General features: G+C 40.5%; 1 protein-coding gene across 1 annotated transcript in view; it reads left to right on the top strand.

Annotated features, from left to right (window-relative positions):
• The first annotated feature begins 12,937 nt into the window (after positions 1-12,937).
• LOC137185506 (semaphorin-4B-like) overlaps positions 12,938-14,810 on the top strand; it is a 54,328-nt gene continuing 52,455 nt past the window's right edge. Inside the window, exon 1 of the mRNA XM_067593742.1 lies at positions 12,938-13,137. The gene's annotated coding sequence lies outside the window, so the exon portion shown is untranslated. The remainder of the gene's footprint in view (positions 13,138-14,810) is intronic.

A 14,810-nucleotide genomic window follows, 5' to 3' on the forward strand; every position in this document is an offset into this window, starting at 1 on the left:
TGACACATCATAACTAAGGGATCAACAAAAATCAAAATTTTGGCAAAAAGTAGAAAATTATTGGTAAATTACGTACATGATTGCATGAGATTTCCTGGGAAATGACTGTGTTTATTGTCAGAGACCCTGTCATATATTGCATCATATCCTTTTGTTCCCCTCCGGGCTGACTGAATTCATATGTGCTGGGATGGGCTCGGCTGGACTGGACAACGTTGTCTCTCCTACTTCTCAACAGGGTCACAACACGACAGAGTAAGAGTGTGTTTGTTGTCTGCTCTCTCCTGGCTTGCCTTCTGTCTCTCTCTCTGTCTTTCTTCTCAGATGTGTCAGTCCATCAATGATTGATGTCTCCCTCTAGGACTTGACTCATCTTTCACCTGCAGCCTGCCTCACAGCTGCTCGGTGAGCTCAGCAAAAGCTCACATGCATGCATTACAACTCACAGCTCTGTACACCGTAATATAAGCTTCTCAGAGGCTGTGTGGTTTTTGGAAAGTCCAAAGACTGATGTATCACATGCATCTGTCTCTACATGAATCACCTCGCATCCAGTATTTCTCTCCCCACTGAGTTTCTTCCTCTGTGTGTTTGTTTCTTCTTTATAGACTGGGAGGAGATTCGGGAGTGACAGATCAGTCCAGATGCTATAGCTTTGCCTCTTTTTTGCCATTGCATCTTTGTATGAGAATCAATGCTTTTATTCAATATATGTCCTACCCTTTATTGCTATTCCCTGGAGCAAAGAAATAAAAAGCCACTTTTCAGCTGCACAGGCTGTAATTCCATGTTGTCAGAGCCCATTGTATTGCAGAGGCTGCATCTGTTCTTGTCTTGTATTGTCTATTGATGGTGTGGGAGCGGCAGAAGCCTCAACGGGCACAATTATGCTGCTTCACAAACCAGCGAAACTGCATTTCCCTACACATGGATCAGCGTTTTCTTGAAGCGAAAGGTGAGGAAAGGCTGAATAAATATGTTTATCCTCTTCGGCAGTGGACCTCAAAGCCTTATGCTAACGCTCAGCTCCTCAGCGCCTACAGTAACATATTCAGTGTCATGCAAATGTGATGAGCAGGTCATATACCCGCAGCACTGGTTTATCCCCGGTATCTTCTCCTGTTTGTTTGGCCTTGGTTTTTGGTTTAGGGCAGAGATTATACTTGCAGAAAGTTTTAAACTGAAATCCTTGCTTTAAACAGACAGACCCACTTGTGTTTGGAAAGAGGTCTACAGAGCTTTTTCCTTCAAAGATGTGAATGTTATTGACAAGCAAGTATTTGTACTTAATATAACGTGCAGAGCCCAGTGATAATTTCTCAAAACAAGCACTATAAACATATTTTGGTTGTTAGTGACTTTAACAAAGCTCCAGGATTGCTGGGTTGGAGAGCCATAAGATAATAAGACAGTGGGTTGTTTCATGTTTCACATGCTGTGATACTGGATATGACTGGATATGTATGGCAGTATTCATTCTGTATTCACACTTGAAGCAAAATAACACACACCAAACTGTAACAGAGAAACCCAGAAAAGAAGAGTATGCAAGTATACTGCTTCAACTCAAGCTTCTCAAAAACACAGGGCCGATCCTGTTACTTCAACTTAACAACAATATTCCAAAACCACGAAACACATGCCCAGCAATTGACAATGGATATGCATAATAACATTGTTTGATGATTCATGTCTCCACAACAGTTAATATAAAACAGGACACTGATATCCTGTTTCTTTTTAGAAAGGTTTGTAGAAGGGAAAGTCAAGACAATTATGACAGAATCAAGTTTCCTCGAAATAACACGAAACCTACAATTGAATCAGAATTGCTTTACTGGAACAAGACAAACAAACATCAACAATGCATGTGAATTGAATTACGGTTCTAGATGACTAGTCTTGAATCAATTGCTTCCTAGAAAACTGACACAACCCTCCAATCCAGCTGGGAAGAAAAGTGCTCTGACTGTTGTGCTCAGTCCCTGGTCTGAGAGCCAAATGAAAAACAGCTTCACATTCCCACAATCCGTCTCATTTTAAACAGTTTATCCATGTTCATGTTCATCCTTTGTCCCCACAGTTTGCTGTATGTAAGGGTGTAAGCACCTCGTGTGCTTGAAGTAAGGATGGAGGTCTTGATTGTTTGGACTTGATAAACAGTGTTGTGGAAGGTGTTCAGAAGAAGTAATCCATTAGCAAGTACTTACAGTATTACTTTTTGCAATATAATACACTTTCTAAATGTCATATCAATCCTAAACTATCATTAGATTCTTGTTCAAAATTTGTGTGACAGATGGTGATTCTTGTAGTCCCTATGTTACTGGTCGAAAATGGATCACAGTCTAATAGCAGGCATTTGGGCATTCTCACCGTTATACATAATGAAACGTCATTTGCAAAATTATATATTATATATTTTGCTTGTTTAAGTGGCTGCCGTAGACAAATCTTCAATTTTACAGTGATATTCTTATTTACACATGGAGTAAATTCTAAATAATGAGGGTATTTCTGCTCATCAAAGCATCCAGCCTCCTCTGCCAAATACTGCATAACTTTATTACATTCTTCTCTCATGCTCACACATGTTGTGACAGTTGAAGGAGAAATGAGCCAAACCAAAATACTTTTCCTTGATCAATGTTGACACAGCTGTTAATTTACTGGATCATACTCAACTCAAGTAATGTAAAGGAATGTAAACAAAGGACAGTATACTTTCATGTAACTGAAAAAAATAATGTGATTGCATGAATGCATTTACAAGCAATTATTGATAAAGTAGAGTATTAAGTAATCCATTCATTGGTCATATAGCCCATGTTACCTCTGTGAACAAGAAAAAGGTATCCATGATAAAGTCATCAAAATAAACTCCAAACAATCTTATTACATTAGATGACTAGATTTGACCTTATTGTTATTGCAGTACCAGTACACCAAAAGGCAGTTTAGCATCTACCCTGTGCATGCATGCACAAGAGAGGTTGTGGTTTTCTTATGTATACATGTCCATGTGAAATGAAGATAGCTGTGTGTGTGTGTGTGTGTTCTGAGCATCATCACCTTTTGCAGCGCTTTCTGGTCAGAGGCAGAGAGGTCCACTCATCAGACGATATATATATATGTTGACCTTATACTGATGACTTTAAATTGAGCATATTTAAAAGATACATTTTAAAAATCCAACTGCTAGAAAACTATACTCAGTCAACATCAGGGTACTCTTCTATTGGTACAAAGTCAACAGTTTATTTGAAAAGACATATGCAGCCAAGATCAGCCAGGATCTGTTCCCATTTAGGGAGGAAGTTGACCTCATCAACATGAGAATCATCAGAAAGCTGACATCATGGGGAACCGATCCACCGCACTTATTATACCCCTGTCACATCTCCAAGAGTTTCCTCTCCTCTTAGTTGGTGTGTATACCTCCTGTTTTCAGTGTGCCAGATGCAGAATATGTGTTTGTATTCATTCCTGGGCTGGCCCTTGCACAATACACTAGGCATCCGCCTCAGGCTACCCTTGACGTCACACTAGTTACAAGAAGACAATCAATTGCCAGGCCTTCCCCTACGGTGCTGTGAATGGATGTCTGCCACTGCTTGACAGGTCTTATTGGTTCTTGGGAGTTTAATGCCTTTAACATTTAACTCGGCCCAATGTGGCCGAGCTGACATTTGCACATGACCCTGACAGATTATATACAACCAATCACGGAAGGGGAACAATGAGGTTTTCATGGTACACTTCCAGTTGACTCTACAGTGTGTGATCTCTCATGTTATTGGTGATAAGAGGGAGAGCTGTTTTCGACACATACCAATAGCATATGACTTCACAGGTTGTCCAGTGAACATTCACAAGTCTAAACAAAAAGCAAATCTTCACCATTATCTTGGTGAAAAATATGCAATGTATTAACATTTGCAGCTGCAAAGAGCTCATTTAAAAACTCATCCATTCAGTCAGTCATTTATAGTCAGCCTATTGCCTCATCTCCGCAATTCTGCTGAAGTGTGTAAAGTGCTCTACATCTATGACAATATTTATTCTCATTGAAAGAAACTCTTTCGCCAGCTTTTCCCCATTTCCCTTATGTTCCCGCTATATCCTCAGTCTTGTGGATGACTGGCTGCTGAGCTGATTAATAGGCTGGCTGGCTGCTTTTCAATCTGAGCAGCACTATGATTGTGACTGACTAACTGGCAGACTTACAGAATGAATGATTGACTGACTGACTGTCTGATTAGTTGCCTCCGTTGCTGATGGAACACCAAGGTGACCGACTGGCTGGTTTGCTGACTGATTTGCTAATCAGTTACTTTCACTCTTGACTTGTACATCTCCAACAGAGTTAAAGGATAAGGCTGGCGTTATCCTACTTTTTTCTTTTTGTCATATGAAAAGGCCAAAGCCAACAATGTGTCAGTCCGTCACTCAACTTGGATTTCCCTACGCTGTCTGTGACACTCAGCCTCAAGCCCATTGGTTACCACTGAAGATGTAATCTTTAAAAATGGGTCATGAATATTTAATCTGATGTTTAAAAAGGGGTAAATAATTTCCTAAAACAGCTGGGAACTGTAGGCTTTAACAGACGTTACTCAAACAGGACTAAATAAAGGATTATCTGGTGACTATTTTCAGCAGCGAATTAATACACATCTGAGTCTAGTGAGTATTTCCAGCAGCAGTACATTGGAATTGACTCAAAATAAACTACAGCACCCATGTTCATCGTTATGAAGGACTATGTCACCCAGTGCAACAATATGGCTCATTGATGTGTTTCTAATAGTTTTGGACAGCAACGGAGCCCTATGCCACACAAGATTAAACTGTATATCAGACTTTGTCTTCATAAACAATGAGTAGACTTGTGAGTGGGATCAGTTCATTGTTGGTCTTTACATCAAATTTGTTGACAGTAAAAAAATATAGAATATCGCCAGCCTTATCATTTAAAATGAGGGATGTATAATAACTAAAATATCTTTAAATGTAAACTATGACATCACATTTTCTGTTGTACCACATACAGGACGGAGTGATTAGGAGCCAACAGCATCTCTGGGCTAAAGACAACCAGCTAGGTGATATTATGCAAGGATCAACCATGGATCCCAGAATCCCATATAAGGTTTGGGTTATATGTTGCTTTTGGACCTGTCGCTCAGTAAAGCTTGGGAGTTCTCAGTTGTTGTGAAAGATCTGCCAAGCTGATGGAAGTAGATGAAAGAGGTCATGGGGGGACAGATTATCTTGTTCTCATAAAGCTTTTACTCTAGTCGCTGTTTTCCTTTATGATTGAGTAATTATCTCATTAGGTTACTCAAATGATTTATGTCTTTCATTGCCAGTGTCAACAAAACAAGCCGTTCCAGAAGATCTATCTGTCTGTCACCCTGGGCGGTCACAGGCAGGGATCTCTCCAAGAAAACTCCATATTTGTCCCTTTTCTCCTTAGCTGCCTCGTGAGAGAGGGTTAAGTGATGTCTTAAAGTTAAGACATACTGTTTCTCTCTTCCTTCCTTTCTATCTCTTTTACTCTCTCTCACACACACCGTCATTAAAAGAAGCATCTGTTTCGACTCTCGCTGTATCTGCAATCTAATAAAAGCCAACTATTTGTACAAAGTGTTTTGCGCAAGTTTAATACCAGTAACATGCTGGGATAAATCCTTCAGTGTTTGGATGTTGTCTCCTGAAATGTAGTATACAGGATGAACTTAAGGCTGCACCTGCCTCTCTCATTAATTGTTCCCCTAAGCTCTGAGAGACCCTTGACCAAAGAGGCCACAAAACTGGAAGATCTAGTCAAGAACAGAACAATTTGTTATGCCAAAGGGGAGACCAAACATACACACACTAACCACTAAAAGTTCCTTCAAAACAAAACCAGGCAATTAAAGCTGATGAGTTACAGCTGAGGAGACAAGTGATAACCATACTCTTGACACTTCATTAAATCAGTCCTAACACAACATGGGAAAGGGCCCCTCGATCTGTACATATTGCATTGTATGGTGCTGATGTGTTGAAATGGGATGTGAGATTCGAAACATCAACAACTGCCCCGCAGTCATCAACCTTACATCTCTTTTGCACTAGTTAAAGTGAGTTAGGCTCTAGTGAAAAAGAACATGTTTTGGCATTATAGTACTCAAGAAAGCTGTGTTGTAAATCCACAAACACAGAGTCAGACAAAGCAGTCTGTGCTGGTATTTTGTAATGTCACTTTTGAAAGAGGAAACAATTTTGCCAACTGGACAGCCAGGCATTTCCCAGAATCTGTTCTATCTGATCATGGCTACAAAAGGTTACTTAAGGTCACTGAAATCTAAGGGCATTTTCACACCTGAAAGTCCGAACCAAGGTTCATGTTTTTGTTACATTGTATACATTTGATCCGGTTTGGGTTTCACATTGCAATTATGCGAGTGTACTAAAGAACATACATACGTCCTGTCATCATCACCTATGTGGGCTGTGTCTCCCTATACTTGACATTGATTGGCTTGTAGACGGGCATGCGTCTGACGTTAGAATGCTGCCAATTTGTCGGTCTTCTATCGCCGTTTGAATTAATGGAGAAAAATGAATGAACAGATTAATTTCATAGCCACTATAATAATATTATTATATTATTATTTATGTCATAAAAAGGAAATTTGTCCTTCTCAATGGTTGACGCACTGCTTTTTCTAATGGCATCAAGCACCTTTGTATACTGCTACTGCAGTTTCTTTATCTTCAGGTGGCATTGTTCTCCCATCCTCTCATATCCTCTCTCATCCGCTACAAAAATACCTGGAAAATGTCGGCATTTTTCATGAGTTTTTTCTAGTTGACTTTTTATAACATTGTTAGGCCATATTTCAATTAAAAACTTTGTCTCTTCCTCTCCCCATGATAGCCTGCCGGAACTTCCTGTGATTGGTCCGAAAGTCCGAACCATCCAAAAAATGTTTTCACACTAGAAACATACCGACCCATGGTTCAGTTTGATCCAGACCCAGACCGCCTCTTTTTGTCAGGCCAAGGTTCGACTGTTTGGTCCGGGGGAGGTTTTACACCTGTCATTTTGGTTTGGATCAAACTGAAAAGTCTAAAAGTTCAAACCAAATAAGATAGGTGTGAAAGGGCCCTAAATTATTATTTGGATATTTTATCCTAAAGAAGAAGTTCAACATTTTGAGAAATATGCTTGTTCGAGACACACTTTAGTGCGTATGCTGCTAGCTAGCTTACAGCCACTGTCTGTACAGTCGATATGTTGGCTGTTTGGTGCATCAAACACAGACAACACAATTAGTCCAGTGGTCAAATTGGACTTAACACACATCACCCATGCTTTGTTTTAAGCAAGGCTTAGCAACGTCTAGTTCTAGCTCTTACGTCACAGACATGAGAGTGATATCAATCTTCTCATCTTTCTCAAAGAAAGCAGGTAAGCTTATTTCCCAGAATGTTGAACTATTTAAAGCTGGACCTTTCTACTCCATACAGCAAGCTCCAGCTAAACAGATGAAACACTGGATAAAAGCAACACTGACACACTGTCTATGCTCATGCTTTATCATAACAGACACTAATCTGTTCTTAAAATGACACAGAACATCGTTGTTTTCCTGTATGGCGCTCTCATCCGTTTGGAACAGATTGCACCTTTCTCACCTGAAAGTCAGTGGTGATGAGCTTTAACAGCAGTTGACCTTTATGTTCTGGTTTTCAGATTATATATGCAGTACAGTTTTCAGCATCACAAAAAGCTTCATTCAGTTTGAGTGGAGCTATTTTTTCTGTTTGTGGTCATGCAAGTGTCTCATTGGGGAGAGAAGAAAAGGATAAGCATGTACCTTTTTCTTTGCACAACCTTAGTGAATCCTTCTTCAGCTGCTTGGGGGCAAGAACAGAAGTCCCTGTGTATCCAGAGAGAGAGAGAGAGAGAGAGAGAGAGAGAGAGAGAGAGAGAGAGAGAGAGAGAGAGGCCTGGCTGGCCGTAGGGTTGCCAAGGAAACAGGGAACAGTGCAGGCATGGTGGTGAAAGGAGAGGGGGTCTGGGCTGATAGGGATAACTGGAGACGCCAGGGGACACCTTTGTGCATTAAGATACTCCACACTCCCTTTTGAGGGGGAAAAAAGAGACTTAAAAAAAACCCAAACTAAATTAAACTATAAATAGTGCTGGTTAGGCAGTGTTTGAAATTGAAGAGCCCAGTATCAAGAAATGTACCTCACGGGCAGACACAGAGCATTTTACGGTATCCAGACCAGAGTGAATGAATAGTTAGATCTATTTCCTACTTGTGCTTTATTAGATACATAGTCTGCAGGATACTGAAAATGGACACACTTGAAATTATGTGCAGTTATTCCCAACATTATAGTAAAATGCATCCTATACCCTAAGAATTTACACTGATGTTTACACTACAGCATGAATGTTAACAATGGATTATCATCACTAAAATATATCTGCTCAAAGACTCTTGTTTCTGTGTGTTTCCTGCAACCATCATCTGAGAAACAAGATACACAAACACACACAAATATTGTGATTTGTCCTTGAAATCTCACTGTCAGAAGGCTAAACTGTTTCTGAAAATTTAGTTTATAATTTGCTAACAGAAGGTACTGTCCAAGCTGTTCTGCTCTAAACTGGTCCATTGAAGTAAAGTGCATATACATTACATACTTTATTCTGGAAGTGCTTGTGCTTGTGTCTGAGGACCTTCTAAACATTTACAGAACAAGGCAACACTGTGCACAATAACAGTTTCCAAAAGGCATTATTCCCTGGTTTATTGCTATGACTCATTAAATGATGTGTTTCCACCCTGACTGAGAGACATGTTTACAAATCTCTCAGTCTAGGGTTACATCCCAGTTCCCTTCAGTTGAATCCACATTTCCCTCACTTGTGTCCTTTCCTTGCATCTTAGTCCCTCCCACTGAGGATTCATGGAGAAACTTAAGGAAACCATGCGAGGAGAGAGGAAACGAGGAAATGTGTTTTTAGAGAAATGAGACATCCTTTCCTCAACATCGGCTTCAACAGCTGTAGAGACTTTTGATGGAGTTTGTGTCTGCACACATGTGCGCTGTGCTAATACTAATAAAGGTGAACAGTTATCACTGCCAGAGCAGAGTAGCCTGTTACCTGTTTGACAAACACCTGAACACATGAATAAAAACCTGTATCTGTTTTTATACTGTGTACTGTGTCCTGCTCAGAGGCACATGAACCATTTCTACTAGCAGAATGTGTTTGTATTATTTATTCATTATTTGCATCTGTATTTATTGATATTCTGATCATGAATTAATAATTTAATAATACAGAATATGGTCAGAGTGTCACAACAAAATTATTTATTAGGCTAAATGTTTCAGGGAAAATTGAAATCATGTAACTCATATTAAACCAGCTCAGGAATTTTCAGCCTCACATTAGACTGAAAGGAAATTATAATAAATTATGTAAAATATAATTGTGTTTAAACTGTGTTTCTTGCTGACAGACAGACTCTCTTCCTCTCCCTGACATTCATTATATTCATAATAAAAGTTAATGGGGGAAATAACAGATCATGAGAGGAAAAATCTTTCGAATAAATTAAGAAAATTGTTTATGGTTCTTTTGTTGTTCAGACCAACAATTAACACAGATTTTTAAATAGATTGTGAATCAGAAAACAAATAAAATTTAAAATTTAGGAGTTTAATCTGTAATCTGTCTCGACTCATGTTGTGATGTATCAGAGCAGTGATCAACTGCAGCGTCAATAACTGACATCCAATAAAGGGGCATGTCGGCCGGTAAGAGACTTTGATAAAGGCTGCTCTAGTGTATCCTCGCTCATTGCTCCTCAGAGGTCCCTCCTCACTCCTCAATCCTCGCTCCTCAGAGCAGAAATAAGAGCTTTGAGACAGCCTTCATGATGGCGGACCAGAATGACTTCCGGTTCAAGCGAGGAGGGAGGAATTAGCAAATAAGGGACTTGGGATGTACCCTAGGCCTTTCACACAGAGGACATTTTTAACCTGTCACAGTAGTAAAAGTACAGGTGTAAATACAATACAATTAATGATGGCTGATTTCCATTCAGCTGCTTCAGGTTCAGGGTCTTGGTATGTGTATGCTGACTCACTGTCACACTGTCATGATTTACTACACTTGAACACAACGGAGCCATCATTAATTTTATTAGCAACACCTTTGCTTTTCCTACTGTGACAAGTCAAAATGTCTGCTGTGAATAAAAGGCCTATCAACAGAGTGCACATACTATAGTTTCATAGATGTAGGTGCAGGGTATGAACTCCTCTTACAGTAGATTAATGGTTTTGTTGTTTAACAGAATTGCTATTGTAAACTTTTAATACAAATTAAACCACAAGTTAGGCAATATGGCACTAAACAAATATATGATATGCATTAAAGCCAAAGGAACACTCATATTGATAAAGCATCCACTGCAGTTTGGCCTATCATTCTCATGTCAGCAGTCTTAATTACTGCTTATTTTCCAGAGCCTGGGAACTCTGCCACCATGTTGACTTTAAGATGTGGCCCCTTCCCAACAGGGCATGGTTTTGTTTTTGTAAGGCGAGGAAGATACAGCGCTCATTGGAGCTTACACATAACAAGCGGGCCAGAATCAACGAGATAATGCCCTGCTGTGAAGAAATATAAAACAGCTTCGGGGTGCTATTTATCTTTCAATTAAAGTATTTTGATTGGAACCATACATACTTTTTGGAGACAGTGACAATCACTGAATAGTCATGAATCTGAATATTCTGACTAACATAATCCTCACACTCTGATAAAAAAAAAAAAAGATTTTCCACCACATTGCGTCATGTACTCCTAATTTTATCTGGATTGCAGCAACGGATGTATTAAGGCATTTATGATATTTTAATTATATATTTTTCTCAACGTTTCCTACAATAAATGGGCACCAGTGATACGTTAGAATGAGCAACATGTAGTCTAAATGATTCTCATCCACTTACATATGGGCTCAGGTTCATTAGTCTCATTGTATTTGGTGAGTCAAGAAGATCAATAATGACTCATGACAAATAAAACTCAAACCATATACAGAAGATGTGAAAAAAATTAAGGTGCGGTTGAGAATCTGTAGGGATTACCTCTGTATATACGTATGACAGAGAACTTTGAACATGACCACTACTGCAAACTTCTGTATCAGTCCAACCACACTGCCCGACAAATGCCCTGAAATGAGTTGAAAAGCTGCTATGATCTTTGACAGTCCAGCTCACAGAAGATAGATGGAGCATGCCCAGTCAGCAATTCCTATGTGAGAGATGAGAGGACAAAGACATAAAAGGAGGCCATTCTTTAGCCAGTTACTGATTGAGGCCAACATCTCCTTTAACTTGAAACAGCAGCAAGAATCATTAGGTGTATGTGTGTTTGTGTGTGTGAAAATATCCAATATCTCATAAAATGATATTGGCAGGAGAGGCACGGGTGGCAGCACTTCTGAAAGCCGACATTAACAGCGAACGTGCCAGAAATATTGTAAATAGAGAACAATCATCAATCACTTCCACTCAATACCACCTTTCTGTCTGTTTCCCCACTGAGATTTCCCCCTGTACTTTGAGGTGTGATAACTGCATTAGTATTGCATTAACCCAAGTCACAGCTGAATCTTTGTGTTTGTTATCGTTCAAATAAAGCCCTGCTGTATTGTCTATGATGAACTTGTCTTTGGTCATGAATTTCTAAGAGAAGAAAAATGAGGTGGATATAGTGTAGCTGCATCCTGAATGAGACTACAAGATGACAACATGCTTTGAGTCCTGTGGGGCCTGCAGGGCTAAACACATACACAACTTAACTTATGAAAATTAATGAAGAGAGCTGGGAGAAGAGACTTCCTTATCTAAGTGTTTCTGCCATCTGCACCCCTCCTATCTCATTTTCTGCCTGTCTTGTGCTAGATCGGTGCAGACAGAGCAGAGGTGCTAGGGTGACCCTGAGCTGTCATTGTTTTCCTACTAACGCCCTTCCTTTTTTTTCTGTCTGTCCTCCCTTCCTCATCTCTGCTCCTTTTTAGGGACGGCAGGCTGCACAAAGACAGGTGATTGCTGCTGCTGCTGCTGCTGCTGCTGCTGCTATGGGGTAAAAAAAAATGTGTGTGTGTGTGTATGTGTTTTCTCCTCCATTTAGAGATGTGCTATGTCAAAACCAGCAGAAAGTGTTTGGAATCACTCACCTGAAATGTCAGTGACTTCCTAACAGGATGTCCATCAGTGCTTTTTCAAACTGACAAGGGAGCCATTAGCTAGTAGCTCAGAGTGTGTGTCCTGTGGCAAAAGAGGCAGGATTGAGATTTTTTTTTTAATGTCCATATGCAGCAAACTGTTAGCTTGTATGACATAAAAAAGAGAAAGAAAATCAGCATCTGGAATGCATTTGTACATGAAAGCTGTGAGAATACTTATTTATAGTTTCCAAGCGACTTGGGTACATGATCTATGCAATGTGGTGCAGCCAGTTGTGATTATTATACCTTCTTGATTTTAGCTGTTGTTTATGTTCTGCTCATATGCACAGACGCACAACACCCAGGTGCAGGCATCATGACGACACTGTATGCAGCACGGACACAATCTTTAATCATCCTGTGGTCTGCTGCAGAGAGAGAATATACTGTGATGGTGACGCAGACACAAACACAAACATAAGGACACACACACACACACACACACACACACACAAACACACACACCTTCCCCCACCCGTAGCCCACCCCCTGCAAACCTACCATTCCCTAGTCCATGATGTAATGCTATCAGACCCCTCCTCTGCTGTCTCTCCCTCCCTCCTTTTCTCACACACTCCTCTCTCTCTCCCTCTCATTCTATTGGTGGCTCCCGCCTGCATCTGCTGGATCAGCTCTGACTCCCTGCAAACACACACACACACACACACACATGCACACACACATGCACTCACACACATTTACACGCTCCCTCTCACACACTCTTACACATACACTACCAGGGGGATTCCTCCGCCACTGCAGCCTCTGCTCACTCCACCTGGCTCCTGTCTCCGCCGCCGGGGGGAAAAGCACGGTGAGTCCCTCCTTTTCTGTTATGACAGCAAGCGATGTGGCTCACAATAAGACAAAAGGATGATGGGTTTTTTTTCTGCAGAGAGTGGCGGACAAACACCAGGAGGCATTGCTGCCACTGCAGCCTGGGAGGAGAGGCTTGCTGCTGAGTTTGTGCTTGGAGTAATGAAGTGGTGTGAGGTTGCTCAGTTACTACAGATACCGGTCATCTAGGCGCTGGGTGCCATGGCAATAGATTGCATTCATGTCAGGTTCTTGGCCCATTGTGTGTCTGTGTCCTAGGAAGGTGCAGCTGAGGTGCACGTGTGTGTGTATGTGTGTGTGTGCATTCAGTGAAATGAGAAATCTGTCTGTTATTCATATGCATGCGTGTGTGTGTGTGTGTGTGTAGCTTTCCAGCCTGAATGAAGAAGTCTGAATATAGTTCAGGGTGTTATCTTGTGTCCTTTTTGACAAATGTCAGTCACCTTGTTTTGAGATAACCCCGGTAGGGAGAAAGGATGCTGGGAGCAAAATCATACTGAAAGCTGCTACTGCATTAAGTTCCTGATCAGGCTTTGAGTGTGAGGGTTTAGTTTGCTTTGACTCCTGCCAGCTGGACAGGAAGAATATATTGGTTACAATGAAGCCCTGACAGTCTCATTATGTACATATAGATTGTTCCTGTTGTGTCACCGACAAAACAGGGTGTGTGCATGTGGTGTGAACTCGTGTGCCAGTGACATTTGGACACTTGCAATGCTCTCTCTGTCTTCTCCCTCCCCATTATGTGCACTGAGCTCTTTCACTGTGAGGCTCAGTGACGCTGAGTCTAATAGGAAAAGTAATTCTATTATTGCCACGGCTTTTGACTGCTAAATGACACATTAATGATAATGGAACCGAGGAGTGAAATCACTGATGCATTTTTTCTTCCTGGGCCGAGGTTGACCAAATTGCATTTTGTGTAGCAACGCATTGCAACCTAACCTTTTACATCCAGTGTGTTGAAATGTTAATATTTTATATGGTTGGTCTACTTCACATGTGGACACTCTCATAACTAATTCATCCAGATGTTATTCCATTTTTATATCACATAGAGTCGACAAATAGAAAGCCAGACATGATTCACTGCTTCTCTATTTCAATATTAATGGCTAAAATTAGTTCATATCACGTCTCTCCATCCTGTTTAGTTAATTTCCATTAGTGGGATCCATAACTCAAATAAATATCTAGTAAATCACGAAGGAAGTGTAATCCATCAAATGCCACCAGCTCACTGGCAGCAAACCAAACAATACATTTTCAATGTGAGATAATCTGCATGTTGCTCTTCAATTAACCAACAAACAAATTAGCTTTGCTGTGCCTTTCAACTTGCTCATTATTATTAGCGACTGCAGCTAAACCACACAGAAAGGAAGAAACCCACAAAGATATTTTAGAAGTCAGCTGGTCTTATTCAAATTCTCCGCAGTCCCTCATGGAACAGTGTGAAAATATGTTGGTGGATTTTTAAATCGATGATTAGCACATGAAACAGCTCTTCCTCGGGGCTGTTTAACTCTGACATACTCTCTGTAGGCATAAATGGAAAGTAATTAGGGTGGTGGCCAATAACAAACCAACGGGCAATGAGGAAGTGCAGCACGTAGTCAGCTCCCATTGGCTGTTGAAGCATTATTTGGG

Source organism: Thunnus thynnus, chromosome 1, assembly GCF_963924715.1.
Source record: "Thunnus thynnus chromosome 1, fThuThy2.1, whole genome shotgun sequence".
NCBI lineage: Eukaryota > Metazoa > Chordata > Actinopteri > Scombriformes > Scombridae > Thunnus > Thunnus thynnus.